Source organism: Triticum urartu, chromosome 1A, assembly GCF_056163025.1.
Source record: "Triticum urartu cultivar PI428250 chromosome 1A, HENAU_Tu73, whole genome shotgun sequence".
NCBI classification, from domain to species: domain Eukaryota; kingdom Viridiplantae; phylum Streptophyta; class Magnoliopsida; order Poales; family Poaceae; genus Triticum; species Triticum urartu.
Genome location: NC_141873.1, coordinates 510,094,065 through 510,114,929, shown reverse-complemented (window position 1 = coordinate 510,114,929; position 20,865 = coordinate 510,094,065). Strand labels below are relative to the sequence as shown.

The 20,865-nt window shown below is 49.3% G+C and overlaps 1 pseudogene across 1 annotated transcript; it reads left to right on the top strand.

Moving 5' to 3' along the window:
• The first annotated feature begins 989 nt into the window (after positions 1-989).
• On the top strand, positions 990-7,187 carry LOC147992042 (uncharacterized; annotated as a pseudogene). The gene is made up of 13 exons (XR_015607880.1): positions 990-1,697; positions 1,900-1,963; positions 2,871-2,986; positions 3,868-3,901; positions 3,997-4,074; positions 4,161-4,262; positions 4,349-4,602; positions 4,691-4,900; positions 4,989-5,081; positions 5,164-5,265; positions 5,430-5,893; positions 5,980-6,144; positions 7,002-7,187. The product of XR_015607880.1 is annotated as an uncharacterized LOC147992042 (transcript).
• The last annotated feature ends 13,678 nt before the right edge of the window (positions 7,188-20,865 follow it).

Genomic DNA, 20,865 nt, shown 5'->3' with positions numbered 1-20,865 from the left:
TCCATGTGTCCCGGAGAGTCACCTGGCTGGTCAATTCCTCCCATCGACGCCTCCCCGCCGCTATTGAGGCTCAGGGCAACTCGTCTCCCACGAATCCGGGGGCGGCTCCGTCGAAAGCTTCCAAGACCGTGCGATTCATTTTCGAGCTCTCCGTCCATCCACCCCCGGCCCCTCCTCCCAAGCCCTCCCTCTTCCCTTCCTCCCCGCCGCCGTCGTTGGTGGCGGCGACCCCTAGACCAGTGGTGTTCCGACCCGGTCCTAACACAATAAATCTCAAAACAAAATTGGTTTGGTTGTTTGATTTACATAGTTGAATCTCTATGATTATCATTTGAACAAAAGTGACATAATTATGTTCGACCTACTCTGGCTTGGACGAACCCTCCACGGATTGTCCGATAAGATGAATGATGCTGAGATCACCCCATCTCAAGATCGGAATTTTAGATCGGGACCGACATAGATCGACTGTCTCATCAACCCATCCCATCAGTACTTATGTTTCGAGACAAGAGTATAACCTAATAGTTTAAAGTGAGGGTCGCATGAGGTTTCTGTGACCTGTAGTTCTAAACTAGCCATTTTTTTGCTGCTTTGACCAACTGACCAAGGCACAAATTTTTAACATATCCCAACCTAAGTGCAGATCCAAGATGAAACAACACATTCCTAAGACGATAAATCTCAATATTAAATGAGGTTTCAGTGTTCTCCATCGGCACTAAGTGATTTTTTTGCACATCTTATAGGTGCTTGGTACTCGTATTTGGTGTTTTTTTTCACCATGATATAACTTTTTACAAATAAATTTCGGAATCTATAACTCCTAACTCCTGAAAAACCCGTAATTTAGAATCTCTGTGCCATTGACTACAGGCACGAATCTCATAGCAACTGAGGTCCGACACGTCACGTTTTGTTTTCGTTCGGTAAAACAGTCTAAAACAGGCTTCATCCCGAACGCCAGCATCAATCATATCTTCTTCTCCCCTTGCTCCACCGCTCAGAGCACACTGCTCTGTCTCCGCCACGCAATACAGAGAGGAGTGGCCTTCGCCGACGATGAGGCTCCTCCCTGACCAGATCCCGCCACAGTCGCGGCGGCAGGGGTCGAGGGATCCGCGGAGGGGGACAGGGATTTGGCGTTCGCTACAGCCGAGCACCAGGTACTGCCACACTACGACTCAGCTCCTCGCTGACCGGAGCGAGGTGCCGTCGCGGTCCGAGGCCGAGCGCCGCTGCGAGCGCTAGGCCGCCGCGCTCGGGGCGACGCTGCCCGCACCATCCCTGCGATGCGCCCACCTCCAACCCGGCGGCGATGGCGATGTCCGCGAGGCCCTGGGCGCGAGGGAGGCGATGGCGACCAGCTGAAGCGGCGGCGCCGTCATCCTACACCGGGAGGCGGGGCCTGGTGGCGCACGAGGCTGCGGGACGCGGAAGGGGGAGAAGCAATGGAGGTACTGACGGGCGTGGTGCTGTTCGAGGAGGCGGGGCGCGGAGGGAGAGAGCAGTGGAGGTGCTGACGCTGACGCCGCGGCGCTTCATGGAGGTCAACTAGGAGGTGGACGAGGCCTTGCGGCTCGCAGCCGACCTGCTCGCCGATGCGCCAATAGGGATATGCTCGCCGGCGGGGACGCCATTTTCTTCTAGTGATGTGCGGATGGTGAACTGCTCACCGGGATTCACCCCGAGCCCAGGTATTCCGCCGCCTCCTAGTAGCCGCCCGAGCTGTGCTCATGTGCCTTGCCGTTAGCTGAGCTCTCCTACTGCTACTGACCTGGGACGAGCACAACAGCAGAGCACATGCGTGCAGATTTAGTTAGAACAAGAAGTTTCGTCACAAAGAATGGTTCAGGTTCAGCTTAATGTACACTGAAACTTTGCACTTTTGTTGTACAGGGAGTTGGAGTATCGGGGATAGGATATGTGCATCGAGCAGATTTTAGATTTCTGGTTCACATGGGTACACATTGGGTACATCTTGACAATATTTTTTCTGGAATAGTTTCTTTTGAGCATGGAAAATTGTGTAGAACATGATATTTAGTACAATATGGCAAATTGGCAACTAGTGTGTAGTGTTTAGCACTGTTTAGTGTTGTTTGTCCTCCTGCGAGAATTATATTCAGTAATTTCCCATGGCATTTGTCCTCCTGTATTTAGTCTGTAGTGCAAATTTTGTAAACTTGCCATGTGATCAGTACATACAAACTCTAGCTTTGAAATGAATCATGAATCGGATTTTCTCTAGATTTTGCCATGAATCAAAAGTATATATTGTTGAACACTGCTTTGCCATGGTAAAAAGGATTTTATAGCTTTTGGCATGCCTCTAATATAGCTTTTTCCATGTCACCACTATAACTTTTGGCATGACATACACATATTTTTTTACCATGGCAAATTTGCTAATCTATTTGCCATGCCTCTAATATAGTTTTCGCCATGTCACCACTACAACTTTGGCCATGTTCACATGGAGTAGTAAAAAAACAAATTTGAGTTGATTGTAGAAATATGTGTTTGTTTCCCTTTTTTTGACTTTGTAGGATTGATGATGACCACATTAAGCATTGCAACTTTTAAGAGATTTGATTTTGCTTTTGTACTTACTACTGCAAATCCACCCAGGTAATTTTGCCATGTCAATTAACATGCAGTATGTTTGTGCCATGGCAAACATTTTACATCATGGCAAATTTGCATTCTTTTAAACAGAAAGAGTTACTTTCCCACCACCTAATTTAGGTGTACGCGCCAATATTTTTTAACCTCCCGCTAAAAGGTCCCAAATTAGCGTCTTTGTTCCCACCAAAAAATTAGCTTCCCGCTAAATACTTTCCTAACAACCCACTAATATATAATTCTAGACCAAACGACGGCGTCTTCACGGGCGATTGGATCTGAGCTCTCGTCTCGGTTCATCTGTGCTGCCGGCGTCATGACGGCTTCAACAGAACGAACCACATCAGGTGCACGGCGTCAGGTTAGTCCTCCTCCTGATCTCCTCCATCGCTGAAAAATCCAGTCCTCCTCAATCTCCCCCTCCTCCCTCTCCTCTGCGCCCGCATCTGTCCGGGATCAAACCCCCACGAGCTCCTCCTCGGTGCGCGGCTCTCTCGATCCCGATCCATTCAGAGGGGCTGCCCCTTCTCTCCCCCGCTCGCCGCTTGGCCATAGAAAAGAAGTCAGGGCAGGGGACATGCCGCCGCCGGTGGCATTTTCCCATCGCGCCTCGATTTGGCCGCCTCGGCGGAGGCGCTCGCGGCCTGGAGGGTCGGCGCAACGCCTCACCTTGGCCTGGAGGCTGGCCGCCATGGAGCTCGCCTCGGCCTTGAACTGGGGCTCGACGGGGCCTCCCAGCCCGGTTCATGGCCGCAGCCGTCTTGGCTGTGCACGCCGGTGTCGTGACGTGGTGGCCAGGCGCTGGTTACTGCCTCACCCGACCCCAGCGTGCCCGAGATGCCTGCAGACCTCTCCACCATCTCTGCTCCTGGTTCGCTCTGTTTCCTCCTGGATGCCAAAGGGGGTCGTGAGCATTAGATTGGTTTTTGAACATTAGATCCATTAGATCCATTAACCGAAAGATATAGACGTACTCTGTATGTACAAAGCTAGCTAGCTAGCTAATACAAGCAGCTTAATTGATTGTTGTATGAGCAGCTTTGCCGCTGCATATCCAGGTTTAGTCATCCTCTGCATTGCATTTGATTCAGATTACCATAAGATGATTTTTAATAGATATTTGGTCTTACACGAGTCACATTGGATTTTTTCCCTATAGATTCAGAGTAGTATTTTCATGAACCTATCACTGATACTTTGCCTTTCATGTCCATTCACATATGTCTGGTTTACCTACACAAGGGCACAATGATGAATTTTACGGAGGATGCTCCGGGTACACAACATCCTTACTTCATAATCACCTATCTGAATGGTGCAGAATATCAATACTTTGTTAATGCTAAGTCCCATGATTGTTTTTGTGTGCAGTAAAGAAAGGCTCTGTTCTCTTAACAAGGATGGAAAGTATAACGGCATACAAAAACCAACGTGGACAACCCAAATCTGGTAAATTGTTTAGCATTTGCTATAATGCATAAAATCTTGGTGTGGGTTAAATAGCTAAACCTTCAAGACTACAAAATCTTTTACAGGAACTCCAGAACAATCTGACATTCCAGTATCTGCTAATGACATGTGTTCCCTTGCTGAATGGCCATCCCATGCTCGCCGCAACCGTGCGCTACTACAGGATGGTACTTGCTTTCGTTTACATTTATGTCATCATTTTTACAATCTAATGCTGAGTAATACAATTTTTCTTGTATGATCTGGGCTGTAGAAGCTGGTGGACAGAAGAAGAAAGGGCGAGGTGTTCTAAAAGGTTTTAAAGCATCTAAGAAGAGTTTTGCCAATGGATCTGCAAAGCTAAATATTACATTCTCTGAAAAGTTGGGTGGTATAGTAGGAATGAACTATCGTTCGTTCAAGGATGACATGGTAGTCATAATGAAAAGAAAGTTACCACTCATTGGAGTGAGGACGTGGTCGGACATTCACCCTACCATTCATTGACTCATTGTTGCAGATATAATAGTGCGTACAACATTTTTCACATGTGTTATCTTATTTTACCATCGATAATGCAGTGCTTATGTATATTTATTTGCTGTATGCTTTACAGGACAGATGGGACCTAGAAGATACACCAGAAACAGAAGAAAAAGTTCTCAAAATTGCGAAAGAGAGATATAGAGGCTGGCGATCAACTCTAAGCTCCACTTACAAGGCATACAAAACAGATGCAGCTAGATTGGCTAATCTGCCAGAAGATTTACAACCAGAAGAGTGGGAATGGATGATTGAGTACTTTGGCACTGATTCAAAATTTCAGGTTATCTCTAAGATCACGGTTTGTCTATTATGTGTTAAGATCAAATGGCTAGTCTCACTGGTTATATCTGGTTTCAATGAATTGATAGGAACGCAGCCAAATGAACGCCGATAACCGTAAGAAACAGAAGACAAAACACATAATAGGATCAAAATCTTACTCGCAAGTTAGTTTTGAGAAGGTATGAGTCCAACTAAATATGTATGCCTTGCTGCTAAATATGGTGTCATGTTTCAAGCATCTCATTGTTATATTACTTGCAGAGAAACTTGGAAACTGGAGAAGAGCCAGATTGTATTGCTCTATGGGAACTCACCCACACAAACGATGGAACATGGTCTAACACAGATTCCCAGAAAGTTTACGTGAGTACACTGACTTTTGGTTATTCTATAGTTAGTCAATGATGTGAATTCGGCATGTTTCATCATCAGATGCGATTATTCATGCATTGGACCGTGTTATTATTGTTTCATCTTTTATAGTGTCAATATTGATGCTGCACCTATAATTGTTCCTTTCATTTTAGGACAAAGCACTTGAAGAGGTTAAAAACAAACAAGCTGAAACTGAAGGTCCACTTTCAAGTGAGCAGAAAAACAATATTTTCCAGACCGCTTGCAAAGACACTCTGGAATGCAAGTCATCGCAGCCTCGTGGGTACGGATACATGGCCAAAACTTCAACTAGTTCTGAAAAGTTCCGTATCCAGATTGAAGAGCAAGCTCGTGCTACAGCAGCCACCCAGGAGCAAAACTCTCAGCTCAGCCAACAGGTCAATGACTTAGAAGATCAACTACAAGCTGAACGTGCTAACACACAAGAGAGGATTAACTTGGAGCGTGCTGAGAGAGAACAACTTGAGGAGAGGTTAAAAGAAGAGCGTGCTGAAAGGGAAAGATTGTTGCAAGAGGAGCGAACATCAAGGCTGGAATTGGAAAAAACATGATGGCAAAGTTTGTAGAATTGAGCAAACATATGGGAACCCAACAGGTGATGGTGATTACAGTCATATGCTTCCGACCTTGTAAGATTTATGTTGCTTACTTGCATTGCTAAAAGTGCACTTCTATTTACAGGTGCCTACGAAGAGGGTTGACAAAGAAAATAGTAATCCAAACTTGCAAAATATTCTTTCACAGACATCTAGTCCTAATAAGACTCCAGGTTCAAGGCCGACTGCTATTTCTTCAAATGCGCTCATACAAGCTGCAACAAGGCAATCTCGAATGTTTAAAGCAATGGTAAGTCACAACCTTGCTTTCTCTTCATGTTCACCTGCATTTTATACGTCATTGGTCTTCATAATTAGCTAGCTGCTTCTTCTCTTTTACCATGTGTTGTTGCTGCATCGAGTCACAACTTCAACAAAAAACGAATATGTGATAGCTAGGGACATGAACTTAACTGAAACTATACATCTAGTCATAACTTAAATCAATAGCAGGAGCTTTTAGTAGATGTATGATCGGATGATGGTACCATTCTGTATGCACGAGCAGGATGTCATGATCATGCGCGTGATGCCTTCGCTGATGAGTTCACTGCAATGTCCCATGTAGTATCTCTTCCCGCTGATATAGGGGTTGTGAGGGTCGTTTTTTAAATGGACTCGCAACTCCTGATGGAAGCACTTAATATCAATAAGGTGGACTCGTCGGCCTATGCTGCTGTTATTGAGGATACCAAGTACCCGCTCAAATTATGGTTTTCTTACTATGAAATAAATGTATGTTGTCGCTCGGCAAACTCTGTTTTTCATGCGCTTGCTAGACTTGATAGGATGTTAGAACCTAACTGGAATGGGGAGGCTGATGTACCAGCCCTTGTGGCTGCTCCGTGCTTTGGGTGATTCAGCCCAGCACTGTTAAGTTAAAAGCAATGTTTTTTTCTGAAAAAAAAACTTTTAGTAGATGTACTTGTGGTTATGCCTTAGCCATTTACACTTGTATAGTTGTTCTGATGCCTTAGTTACATGCTTGCTGACACAGTATTAGCTAGTTAGTCTAGCAATAGTTTTTAACAATGGAGCTGGCATAATTGTATGGCGTATGTTATGTTCGACTCATTAACTAGAACTTTTTTTATTTCTTGGTTGCAGGATCCAAAGAACTAGCTGGACTGGACTCTAGATCACGGGCAGTTTAGTCTTCGAAGTTAATTAGGATGGCTAAATTACATTTCAGTTTTATTTGATGGATATTTTCTATCAGAATTATGAATTGTATGAATCTACATATTATACGTATGGTTTTGAATATTGTAATTGAAAGCTTGTATTTTTTTATGGTTGCAATAGACTATTACCACAACCCACTTTTGGTTGCCACATGCTACCACCACTAAAAATATAGTGTTGCATCATATCTCAGTTGCTACGCCTATCTGTTTTGTTGCACTAGGATGTTGCAATGGAGCACTTTATATTGTTGTAATAGTTTGGCGCCACAAAAAATTTCATGATGCGATAACAGTTTGGCGCCACCAAAGTAAGTTTGTTGAAATAGAGCATCGCCACGGAAAGTTTAAATTGTCGCAATAATTTCTTGCTACAAAGATGTTACTTGTGGTGATACCTATTTGTCACCATCAAAACAAGTATGTTGCAATTTCCTGTTATGACGATTGGAATATTTGTTGCCAAAAGTTAATGCCACAAGCGCAGTGGGTCGTGGCAATATGCCTAATGCCATGAAAACAAGAATTGTTGTCATAGGTTATTGCCACAATTATAGTGGGTCGTGGCAACATACCTAAAGCCACAAAAACAAGGATTGTTGCCATAGTTTGTTGCCACAATTGACTATTGCCACGAAAGAGTAATGCGCCACGAAATGGCCGTCGTTGGCATAGGTTGTTGCCACAAATGTCTATCGCTACGACATATCAGTCTCCACAATTCATTACATGTTGCATTAAAGCTATCTCCACAAATCAAATTGTGGCATCAGGTGAGTGCTGCCACGGGAAAACATGTGGCAACTTCCCGCATGGATGTTGCAATAGCACACTTTGTTGCCACAATTATTTTTTTGTGGTGATAACCTATTACCATGTGTCCAGTCGCAACGGCTGCCAACGAATGTCGTTTCGTGGCAATAGGTACTTATCGCCACGAAACAACATGTATTGCAACAAACGGTTTTGTTGCAATAGACCCGGATCCTTGTAGTGATCCATGGCTCACGCTCATGTATTGCGTGAAGATTGAAAAAGTTTGAGAACATCAAAAGTATGAAACAATTGCTTGGCTTGTCATCAGGGTTGTGTATGATTAAATATTTTGTTTGATGAAGATAGAGCATAGCCAAACTATATGATTTTGTAGGGATAGCTTTCTTTGGCCATGTTGTTTTAAGAAGACATGTTTGCTTCGTTAGTATGCTTGAAGTATTATTGTTTTTATGTCAATATTAAATTTTTTTCTTGAATCTTTCGGATCTGAACATTCATGCCACAAATAAGAAAATTACATTGATAATAAAAATTCTGTTTTTATTAGTTACCTACTCGAGGACGAGCATGAATTAAGCTTGGGGATGCTTTGTACGTCTCCAAGGTATCTACAATTTTTGATTGTTCCATGCTATTATATTATCTGTTTTGGATGTTCAATGGGCTTTAATATGCTCTTTTATATTATTTTTGGGACTAACCTATTAACCAGAGGCCCATTGTCAGTTTCTGTTTTTTGCCTATTTTATAGTTTTGTAGAAAAGGAATACCAAACAGAGTCCAAACGGAATGAAACCTTCGCGATGATCTTTCTTGGACCAAAAGCAATCTAGAAGACTTGGAGTCGAAGTCTAGAACTCCACGATGAAGCCACGAGGCAGGAGGGCGCACCCAGGGGGTAGGCGCGCCCCCACCCTTGTGGCTCCTCGTAGCTCCACCGACGTACTTCTTTCGCATATATATACTCTTATACCCTAGAAACATCAGAGAGAGCCACGAAACCACTTTTCCACTGCCGCAACCTTCTGTACCTGTGAGATCCCATCTTGGGGCCTTTTCTGGCAATGTGCCAGAGGGGGAATCGATCACGGAGGGCTTCTACATCAACACCATTGCCTCTCCGATGAAGCGTGAGTAGTTCACCACAGACCTTCGGGTCCATAGTTATTAGCTAGATGGCTTCTTCTCTCTCTTTGATTCTTAATACAAAGTTCTCCTCGATGTTCTTGGAGATGTATTCGATTGAATACTCTTTTGCGGTGTGTTTGTCGAGATCCGATGAATTGTGGATTTATGAACAAGATTATCTATGAATATTATTTGGTTCTTCTCTGAATTCTTGTATGCATGATTTGATATCTTTGCAAGTCTCTTCGAATTATTGGTTTAGTTTGGCCTACTAGATTGATCTTTCTTGCAATGGGAGAAGTGCTTAGCTTTGGGTTAAATCTTTCAGTGTCCTTTCCCAGTGACAGTAGGGGCAGCAAGGCACGCATTGTATTGTTTCCATCGAGGATAAAAATATGGGGTTTATATCATATTGCTTGAGTTTATCCCTCTACATCATGTCATCTTGCTTAATGCGTTACTCTGTTCTTATGAACTTAATACTCTAGATGCATGCTAGATAGCGGTCGATGTGTGGAGTAATAGTAGTAGATGTAGAATCATTTGGGTCTACTTGACACGGACGTGATGCCTATATTCATGATCATTGCCTTAGATATCTTCATAAATATGCACTTTTCTATCAATTGCTCGGCAGTAATTTGTTCACTCACCGTAATAATTGCTATCTTGAGAGAAGCCACTAGTGAAACCTATGGCCTCCGGGTCTCTTTCGTATTATATTACATCTCTTTTATTTACATCGCATGTCATTTACTATTTTGCAATCTTTACTTTCCAATCATTACAACAAAAATACCAATAATATTTACTTTACTATCTCTATTGGATCTCACTTTTGCGACTGACCATGAAGGGATTGACAACCCCTTTATCGTGTTGGTTGCAAGGTTCTTGATTATTTGTGCAGGTACTAGGTGACTTGTGCGTTGTCTCCTACTGGATTGATACCTTGGTTCTCAAAACTAAGGGAAATACTTATGCTACTTTGCTACATCACCCTTTCCTCTTCAAGGGAAAACCAACACATGCTCAAGAGGTAGCACTGGACAGTGAGGCGGCCAGCAAAATGGGAGATGGCTATAGCAGGGGGTAGGGGCTGGAGGCGGCGGGAGGGGGGAGTGGAAGAGTAAAAAGGGCGTTTGTCCCCCCAACGGGAAGGTGAGGGTAGGACAAGGGCACGTGCCCCGCACGTCCGCATGTGTCCGTTTTGATGCAAACATGGCCCAAATTCAGGGCGGAAATGGGTCAAAAGTGGACAAAAAAGGACGTATGTCCGTAAGCTCCCACGCATTGGGTCGCGTTTTGTTTCCATTTACCCCCAAATGTACACGGCCGGGCCATTTGGGGTCGTGCATTGGAGTTGGTCTAACCAGTGCGCGAACGCCTGCCAAAACGCATCTTATCTCTTCTCTATGCCATGCCGCCTAGCTTCCCTCCTCTCCACTCACCACCATCGCCTCTCCTCCTCTTTGCAACAATGATGGCCATGTATGGCTAGAGCAGCTAGTTTTGGTGTGTGTGTTGGTGGATCTGGTGATAACCCACAAGTATAGGGGATTGCAACAGTTTTTGAGGGTAGAGTATTCAACCCAAATTTATTGATTCGACACAAGGAAGCCAAAGAATATTTGCTTGAGTTGTCAATTTGAACCACACATGAAGACTAAATATTTGCAGAAGAGTGATTAGTAGGACAATAATATGGTAGTTTGATAGAAGTGGTAATAGTAGCAACAGTAACGGTAACAGTAGTAGCATTAGTTTTGTAGTTATTGTGACAGTAGCAGCAACAGTAGTAACTTAGCAAAGATAAATATGTGAAAAGCTCGTAGGCATTGGATCGGTGATGGATAATTATGCTGGATAACATTTATCATGCAACAGTTATAACCTATGGCGACACAGAACTAGCTCCAATTCATCAATGCAATGTAAGGATGTATTCCGTATATGGTCATACGTGCTTATGATAAGAACTTGCATGACATCTTTAGTCCTACCCTCCCGTGGCAGCGGGGTCCATAATGAATCTAAGGGATATTAAGGCCTCCTTTTAATAGAGAATCGGAACAAAGCATTAACACATAGTGAATACATGAACTCGTCAAATTACGGTAATCACTGGAAAGAATCTTAATTATTGTCACCTTGGGTTATGCGGATCATAACATATAATAGGTGCATATAACTTGCAAGATAGGATCAAGAACACAAATATACTCATGAAAACATTAAGGGTTCAGATCTGAAATCATGGAACTCATCTCCAATGCCCCCCATGGCCGTCGCCCCCACCCGCTCAAATTTGAGCGAGCGGAGCCCTCCCTCTCCTCTAGATTGCCATCAGGGACCTCCACAGTCACCGTAGATCTCGACACATAGGCCCTTTCTTCCTTCCGTGCCCCGTGTCGTACTCCATATCATCGGCCGACGCCATCCTCCATTGCGGCCGAGGCCCTCCCTGTTCCCGAGCTCGCCGGCGAGCGTGATCCCTCCAAGCAGGTGCACCTCTCCGCCCTGAGTCCTCCGGTGGCCAGTGTGTCACCGGGGATGGCCGTGGCGCCCGGACGAGCGCCGGCGTTGGGGACGCCCTCCTCTGTTCTGCAGGAAGCCAATGGGAGGAAAAAGATAGCCGGCCAGGCGGGCCCCACCTGCTCGCGGACCCCAGAAGTCAGCCATAGAGGGATTTGACCTGGCCACTGTCGTGGATAAGTGGAGGCGGCTTTTTGCGAATGTGCTTTCTTCTTCTAAAAACATACTTTGTTGCAGCTTCAGAGAGGAATGCGCTTTCTCTACAAAGAAAGCGTATTATCTAAAATATGCTTTTAGTTTCACCTCACCGGCCAAAACCTCAAGATTGCGGGAGTTCCTCAGTTAGCAGGAGAAACGGCCAATGTTCATTCGATTTTCTGCCTAACGAACGAACGATCGTATATTTTCAAACGCAACTCCGAATCAAGTGATTCCAAACTCACGTTTTCTCTTTGTTGAGCCCGTTCCGTTGGTATAATGTTCACTATGTTGTCACATACTTAAAATGACTATTTTGCCCTTGCCACCTAAACAACTCCACCGCGAGAGAAACTTTTCCGCCGATTCTTTCCACGAGTTCATCACACTTCTTCCTGTTGATTCTTCCATCCCCGGCAAGCCACGACAACCACTTGCATGATGGCCTTGTAGTAGCCATGATTTTTCCACTTAAATATTTAAATGCTTTGTGCCTATTAATATTTTGTGAATGCTATATATGCTTGTGAATCCATGCTCATCTTTATGCCCTTATCATTTTGCATCTAGTTGGTTCAATGATTACTTACTAATGTTATTATCATGTTTTATTCATGTATTTATTTTGTACTAGTGATAATGATATCCTCATCACCGTCTTCTATGAAAGTAGTTGTGATATTTACACTCATTCATATTGCCATGCTCATTTGCATCAGTAGAATAAATATGGTTGATCAGATTCATATGTTAAATGGTTATGCTTCTCATCCATGCTTATGTTGATATCATCCTCATATGCATTGTTCTTTTAATATGTTATTATGACTCAGCTCCTCACCACTCAAGTTTAATCGGACATTACTCGAACTTGAAGAAATATGTTGGCTGAGTCATAGTGCCACCGAGTCGAGCTATCCAGTTCAGCCACACTTGCCTTATGGGGGTCCTAATTCGGCCTATTGTCCGGCCTCTTGCTGGTGCCTCCAACTAGGGAAGGTTATATGTGCGTGCTACCCTGATCAGGAGGCGGCCATAAGCCTTGTGTGCCTGAGTTGTTGCGTGCTTTTGTCCCCGTTTGTGACCGTTATTTTTCCATGACCCTACTAGGGAAAAGCCTATACACAAAATCTTACCAGCAGCATGCATTAAAACAAGGTGCTGCTGCTACGTAGCAGTAGCGCATGCTGATGAAACACGTTGCTGAAATAAACGTAGCAGTAGCGCGCCTGTGATAAGCCGTGCTACTGCTATAATTGCCACGACCCCGCTTTCAAGCTAGTTATAGTAGCAGCGCTTTAATACAAAGAGCGCTACTGCTACTGATCATAGCAGTAGTGCCTTCTGGCAATGCCCGCTACTGCTAAGATTACTCCAAAAAATTAGTCCCACCTCGCTCCACGAACAGGGTTTTTACCACCTAAAATATGTTTGAGGGAGTCCTGGATTAGGCGGTGTTCGGATAGCCGGACTATACCTTCAGCCGGACTCCTGGACTATGAAGATACAAGATTGAAGACTTTGTCCCGTGTCCGGAAGGGACTTTCCTTGGCGTGGAAGGCAAGCTTGGCGATACGGATATTCAGATCTCCTACCATTGTAACCGACTTTGTGTAACCCTAACCCTCTCCGGTGTCTATATAAACCAGAGGGTTTTAGTCCGTAGGACAACATAGACAACAACAATCATACCATAGGCTAGCTTCTAGGGTTTAGCCTCTCCGATCTCGTGGTAGATCTACTCTTGTACTACCCATATCATCAATATTAATCAAGCAGGACGTAGGGTTTTACCTCCATCGAGAGGGCCCGAACCTGGGTAAAACTTCGTGTCCCTTGCCTCATGTTACCATCCGGCCTAGACGCATAGTTCGGGACCCCCTACCCGAGATCTGCCGGTTTTGACACCGACATTGGTGCTTTCATTGAGAGTTCCTCTGTGTCATCGCCGTCAGTATCGATGGCTCCTACGATCATCAATAGCGATGCAGTCCAGAGTGAGACCTTCCTTCCCGGACAGATCTTCGTCTTCGGCGGCTTCGCACTGCGGGCCAATTCACTTGGCCATCTAGAGCAGATCGAAAGCTACGCCCCTAGCCGTCAGGTCAGATTTGGAAGTTTAAACTACACGGCTAACATCCGCGGGGACTTGATCTTCGACGGATTCGAGCCACCGCCGAGCGCGCCGCACTGTCCCGACGAGCATGATCTAGCTCTGTCGCCAAACAGTGCCCTGGAGGCCGCACCCGCATCGGCTTCGACCCTTAATTCAGAGCTAACTGCGCCGATCGAGGATGGGCGGTTGGACGCCACCTCGGGGGCTGCGATCCCAACGGCGATTAAGCCAAACACTAGCCCAGCACTCTGCGAGACTCATGACTCCAAGGAGTCGGACTCCTCTCCGGACTCCGAACCCTCCGCGCCCCTGCCGATCGAATCCGATTGGGCGCCGATCATGGAGTTTACTGCCACGGACATCTTTCAGCACTCGCCTTTCGGCGATATTCTGAAGACACTGAAGTGTCTCTCTTTGTCAGGAGAGCCCTGGCCAGACTACGGTCAGCAAGGTTGGGATACGGACGATGAAGAAATTCAAAGCCGACCCACCACCCACTTTGTAGCCACTGTCGATGATTTAACCGACATGCTCGACTTCGACTCCGAAGACATCGACGGTATGGACGCCGATGGAGGAGATGATGAAGAACCAGCGCCTACTAGGCCCTGGAAAGCCACCTCGTCATATGACATATACATGGTGGACACCCCCAAAAAAGGAGATGGCGACGGAACAGCGGAGGATGACCCCTCCAAGAAACAGCCTAAGTGCCGGCGTCAGCGGCGCCGCTCAAAATCCCGCCAAAACAAATGCGGCGATTCCAGCACGGGAGATAATAATACTCCGGAAAATGCCGAAGAAAACCCCCCCAGCTAGATTTAGCACAGGAGGATGGAGAAACCAGCCCTCAGGAGAGAGCGGCTAACATAGAGGTCGAGGACGATAATTATATGCCTCCCTCCGAAGACGAGGCAAGCCTCGACGATGATGAATTCGTGGTGCCAGAGGATCCCGTCGAGCAAGAGCATTTTCAACGCAGGCTTATGGCCACGGCAAGAAGCCTCAGGACAAAACAACAACAGCTTAGAGCTGATCAAGATTTGCTAGTCGACAGATGGACTGAAGTCCTTGTGGCCGAGGAGCATAAATTTGAACGCCCCTCCAAGAGCTACCCAAAGCGCAGGTTGCTACCCCGATTGCCGGAGTAATGGGCCACGGGTTGGCCAACCCGAGTCCCAGAACCTTTCAAGACATCGGGGCAGGCTGCGCCCCTCAAGACCCCAGGACGAAGAGCCGCCTCCTGAGGAGTCGACGGCAAGGCGGCCGACTGCCCGCTCACAGCCGAGTCCCAGGGATGACTTCCAGAGAAGCCAGTTTTGGGGAGTCGGCCTGTGACTCCAACAAACCCCATGACCTCATCAAAGGGGATGAGGCAGGGGCGTGGCTACAGCAAAGCCCACCCCCGCCCCTCACCAAGGGCAGGCATGGCCACAGTACGCCGTACCCCGGAAGATCTTCGTGCGGCGTGGCACTGTTGCCATGCTGGCCCTGGCATCAGCACCGCAGGGCCGAATCCTGCACCCACGACGGCTTGTCTGTACGGCCTGGAGGCAGCAGGGCCCACCAGGCAGTGAGACCTCGGGAGACGGCGGGAGAACCACCAGTCGGACCCGTCGGGAGTCGGCCCGGGGGAGTCGGGCGAGCCCTCCCCCGGGGCCCATGCGCCATTAATCAAGACGTGATGGGGAGTGGCAACAGTGATCGCCCGCCAGGCGGCGGGGCTGTTGCCACTACCTCATGATCAAGCCCGCATCATCAGAGGCACGGCTGTAGTAATCAGCAGCCGGCAAGACCCGCCCACGGCAGACGCGGCCTGTCGGTTCCGTACAGGCCAGTCGGCGGGGCCCGCCAGTCGGCGGGCCCCAGCGGTCGGCAGAGAAGACGGAGGCCAGAGGCACTGACGGCTGGGCCCGCGTCCAGCCGGATTACCATTGTACCCCCGGGGGGGTAGGCCTATATAAACCCCCCAGGGCACCCATGCAAAGGGTTGGAACCCATTAGCTCTAGACTAGATCATATAGAAGGGAGAGAGCTAGTCTTGCTCTCTCTGACCACCAGAAAACAGCTCAAGGAGCAACCGTGTAAACACTTTGGCCATAGTGATCATGCGGAGACCCCGCAGAGCAGCAGTAGGGGTATTATCTCCCCGGAGAGCCCCGAAGCTGGGTAAGATTCGCCGGCGTGCATGTCTTCGCCTCATCCCATTTCCAGGCACCGACGACGTTCTACTCGCCCCCACCATGATAAGCCATCCGTTGGCGTATGTCGCACCAAACCCCCGACATTTGGCACCCACCATGGGGCCTAGTGCACCGCCGTCCGGAGATCTGTTCTGGACAGGAACCCTTTTCCTCCCTGGCGAGCGCAGCCAGCCAGGCACACCAGACGAAGTTTGCGCCGACGCGCTAAGCGGCGTTGAGATCGCCTGCGCGGTCAGCTTCTTGGCCGAACTCATCGGCGAGGTCCGCCTCTCCGACGAACCTGCATCCAACGCAGGCACGGGCGGCCCCGAGAACCTCCTCGCGGGCCTCCTCGATCAACTCCACTTTTCCGGTGAGCCTGCCGTAGACTTGGAGTCCGTAGGCTCCACCGACCCGATGCTGGTCGACTCTGACACCGCGTCGCTCGACGCGTTCCCCACCAATGTGGTGGTCTACGACGAACCTCTCCCCCACGCAGAGAGCGACAGAAGCACCGTCACTGAGGTGCTAGTCATCAGTCATGATGAGCTCCCCGGCGGAGGAGCGCCCGACTCACTCGGCGCGGCGCTGCAAGACCTAACTGCGCCCATTCCGGAAGACGCTGACGCAGAGACGTTGGAGGCGCGCTGCCTTCAGCTCGTTGAAGGCGCGGAGAAGCTGGCCAGCATGAGGCGCTTGTCAGAAGCCTACCAGCGGGAGATGGATCGCGCCGTCGGCGGCTCGCCGGCCCCGACGGGGCCCAGCCGCCTTGGCATGGTCCGGCAGCGCGGCGTAGCCATCGCCAACCTGTTTGGGGCAAGCCGCCCTGTGTACGTTACACCAGCGGAGAACATCCAAGCCGCCTAGGCAGCGGCGGACGAGCTGGACAATTTCGAGGGCGAAGAACGCCGCCTCATGCTGGAGCGAGTCCAGCGGCTTCTCGACGCGGCCGCCGTGCAGAACGAGGCCGGCTGCTGTGCGGAGGCGCCTCAACGGCCCAACGATGACCTTCACTGAGGTCAAGGCGCGACGTCTCGGACGCCGACTGGTGGCGGCCGAGGAAGAAGAGACAAGGAGCCGACTGTCAGCCACAGTCGGACTCGCATTACCATAGAGCGCGACCGAGACGGCCGCCCAAGGGCAGTGGAACGACAGGACGACTGTCCGCCTCCCCCTCCCCGCAAGGAGAGGCGAGTCTCCCCGCCGCCTGTTGACCATCCGACTCTCGGTGACCGCCTTCGCCGCCGAGAGGGAGTTGGAGAGAACGACGCCCGCCATCAGATCGACCGACTCCACCGATCCTTAGCACTGGAAGAAGAAGATGAGGTGGGTCCGCCTTGTTTCGGGCCCCGCATTCGGCACGAGCCCTTTCCCAGAGGGTTCATGCTCCCAAGAGACACGCCCAAGTATACCGGCTTCGTGAAGCCGGAAGACTGGCTAGTCGACTACTCCACGGCTATCAGCATAGCAAACGTCAACAAGCGTGTCGCCGTAAAGTACGTTCCGCTCATGCTCCAGGGCACGGCCCGGACATGGCTGAACAGCCTAAAGCCCCACAGCATAAACAGCTAGGTCGACTTCACCGAAGCGTTCGTCCGCAACTTCACCAACACGTACAAGCGTCCTCCCAAGCCTCATCAGCTCTCCTTGTGTGTGCAAGGCCCCGACGAGTCGACTCGCGATTACATCACACGCTGGGCCGAGCTCCGGAACTCCTGCGAGGGCATGCACGAGGGGCAGGCCATCGAGTACTTCACGGCCGGGTGCAGAGAAGGCACCCTCCTCAAGCACAAGCTCCTTTGCGACGAGCCAGAAACCCTCGACGAGCTGCTGATCATAGGGGACAGGTACGCCACAGCCGACTCCTCCATGAAGGCGGAGATTCAAATCAGCACAACTGGCAAAGTGGCTCCTCAAGGTCCAAGAACTCCGGCGGCAGATGCCGGCTGGCGACAACAGGAGGGTGACAACAAGCGCAAGGCCCCGCAGCCGGCTTCCAGCAGCCGACAGGTCGCGACCGTTGAAGCCCAGCAGCTAGATGAGCAGCCCCCGCCCAAGCGACAGAAAGGCGGCAAGCCAAACTGGTTGCCTGCCTTCTCCTATGAGCAGACCTTGGATGGACCTTGCAAGTTCCACAGTGGCGCAAAGCCGTCGAATCACACCACCCGGAAGTGCCACTGGCTCACCAGGATCGCCAAGGGAGACGACCTCCTGCCTCCCCCGCCTGCTGGGCAGCCGCCTCCGCCTCCGCCCCAGCAGCCGGCTGTCAGGCCAGTCAGCATGGTACAAGACGAATACCCCGAAGAGCATGGAGCCTATGTGGTGTTCACCAGTGTGGCTGATGATCGACGCAGTAGGCGGCTGCAGCGACAAGAGGTGAATGCAGTAGCGTCGAAGACGCCAGAGTTCATGCACTGGTCTGAGAAGCCCATCAGCTGGAGCAGGGCTGACCACCCAGAAGTGATGCCGAGTCCGGGCTCCTATGCCTTGGTCCTGGACGCCACCTTTGCTACGGACAGACGAGCCGCGTGTTTCTCGCGAGTTCTGATAGACGGGGGCAGCAGCATCAATATCCTATACAAGGACACCATGGAGAAGTTAGGAATCAAGCAAAGACAGCTTCAGAACAGCCGAACTGTGTTCCACGGCATTGTTTCTGGGCTTTCCTGCTCGCCAATCGGCAAGATCCTGATGGACGTCCTCTTTGGGGACAAAGATCACTTCCGTAGAGAGCCTGTTTGGTTTGAGGTGGTGGATCTTGAGAGCCCATACCATGCGCTGCTTGGCCGACCTGCCTTGGCCAAGTTCATGGCGGTCCCCCACTACGCTTACCTCAAGATGAAGATGCCCAGTTCTAGGGGAATTCTGACCGTGGCTGGCGACTACCGGAAGTTGTCTGCTTGTGCAGCAGAGAGCAGTTGGCTGGCCGAGTCCCTGGTAATCGCGGCTGAGAAGCGGCTCCTTGAGCGAGTTGTGGCGATGGCCGGCAAGCAGCCTGAGGTATCGCCCAACCCAAAGGAGTCGAAGGCTGAGGGTTCGTTCAAGCCGGGCAAAGAGACAAAGAAGATTCCCTTGGACCGGAGCACCCAGAGAGGTATGCCGTCGTAGGTGCAAACCTCGACAGCAAATAGGAAGGCGAGCTCGTCGATTTCCTCCATGAGAATTGGGACATCTTCACATGGTCCCCCCAAGACAAGACGGGTGTACCGATGGAATTCGCCAAGCACAAGTTACATGTTCGATCTGATGCAAAGCCGGTCAGACAGCCCCTGTGCTGCTTATCAGAAGAGAAGAGAAGAGTTGTCGGAGAAGAGATAGCTTGACTCCTAGCAACCGGCTTCATTATGGAAGTGTTCTTTCCAGAATAGCTAGCAAATCCGGTCCTGGTACTAAAGAAGAACAAGCAGTGGCGAATGTGTATCGACTACACGAGCCTCAACAAGGCCTGCCCCAAGGACCCATTTGCTTTACCAAGAATCGATCAGGTGATAGACTCCACAGCCGGATGCGAGCTGTTGAGTTTTTTGGATGCATACTCAGGATATCACCAGATCAAGCTAAACCCGGTTGACAGACTGAAAACCGCCTTCATCACGCCGTTTGGAGCCTTCTGCTACCTCACCATGACGTTCGGCTTAATGAACATCGGCGCCACCTTTCAGCGTTGCATGCAGAAGTGCCTCCTCAAGCAGCTCGGCAGGAACGCCCATGTTTACATGGACGATGTGGTGGTGAAGACGGAAAAGCGTGGGACACTGCTGGAAGACCTCAAGGAGACTTTTGAGAACCTGCGCCGGTTCCAGATCAAGCTCAACCCCGAGAAGTGTGTCTTCGGAGTACCAGCCGGCTAGCTGCTAGGTTTCCTGGTCTCTGAGCGCGGCATAGAATGCAACCCAGTAAAAATCAAGGCCATTGAGAGAATGGAGGTACCCAGCCGACTGCTGGATGTGCAGAAGTTCACCGGCTGCTTAGCGTCCATCAGCCGATTCATCAGTCGGCTGGGCGAGAAAGCTCTCCCCTTATACCAACTCATGAAGAAGACCACTTTTTTCGAGTGGAACCATAAGGCGGACGAAGCTTTTCACCAGTTGAAGAAGATGCTGACTACTCCACCCGTCCTGGCGGCTCCGACTCCCAAGGAACCTATGCTCCTGTACAACGCCGCCACCAGCCAAGTAGTCAGCACAGTCATTATAGTGGAGCGCAAGGAGGAAGGCAAGGCGCTGCCTGTCCAGAGACCGGTATATTACCTGATCGAGGTACTGTCGACCTCCAAGCAGAACTACCCCCACTACCAGAAGATGTGCTATGGCATACACTTTGCTGCCAAGAAATTGAAGCCTTACTTTCAAGAGCATCCAATCACGGTGGTCTGCACGACCCCACTTGCCGAGATCATTGGTAGCCCAGATGCTTCTGGCCGAGTGGCCAAGTGGGCCATAGAGCTGGCTCCCTACACCATCCACTACCAGCCCCGCACCGCTATCAAGTCACAAGCACTGGCTGACTTCCCCGTCGACTGGGCCGAGAACCAGTACCTACCTCCAGCACCTGATTCCACCCATTGGCGGATGCATTTCGACGGCTCCAAGATGCGCACTGGCTTGGGAGCCGGTGTCGTCCTCACCTCTCCCAAAGGCGACAAGCTCAAATATGCGTTGCAAATCCACTTTGCCGCCTCCAATAACGTCGCCGAGTACGAGGCGCTCATTCACGGGCTCTGGCTTGCCAAAGAGCTTGGCATCCACTGGATCTTATGTTATGGCGACTCAGACTTAGTGGTCCAGCAATCATCTGGCGACTGGGATGCGAAAGATGCAAACATGGCGAGCTACCGTTTCCTCGTGTAG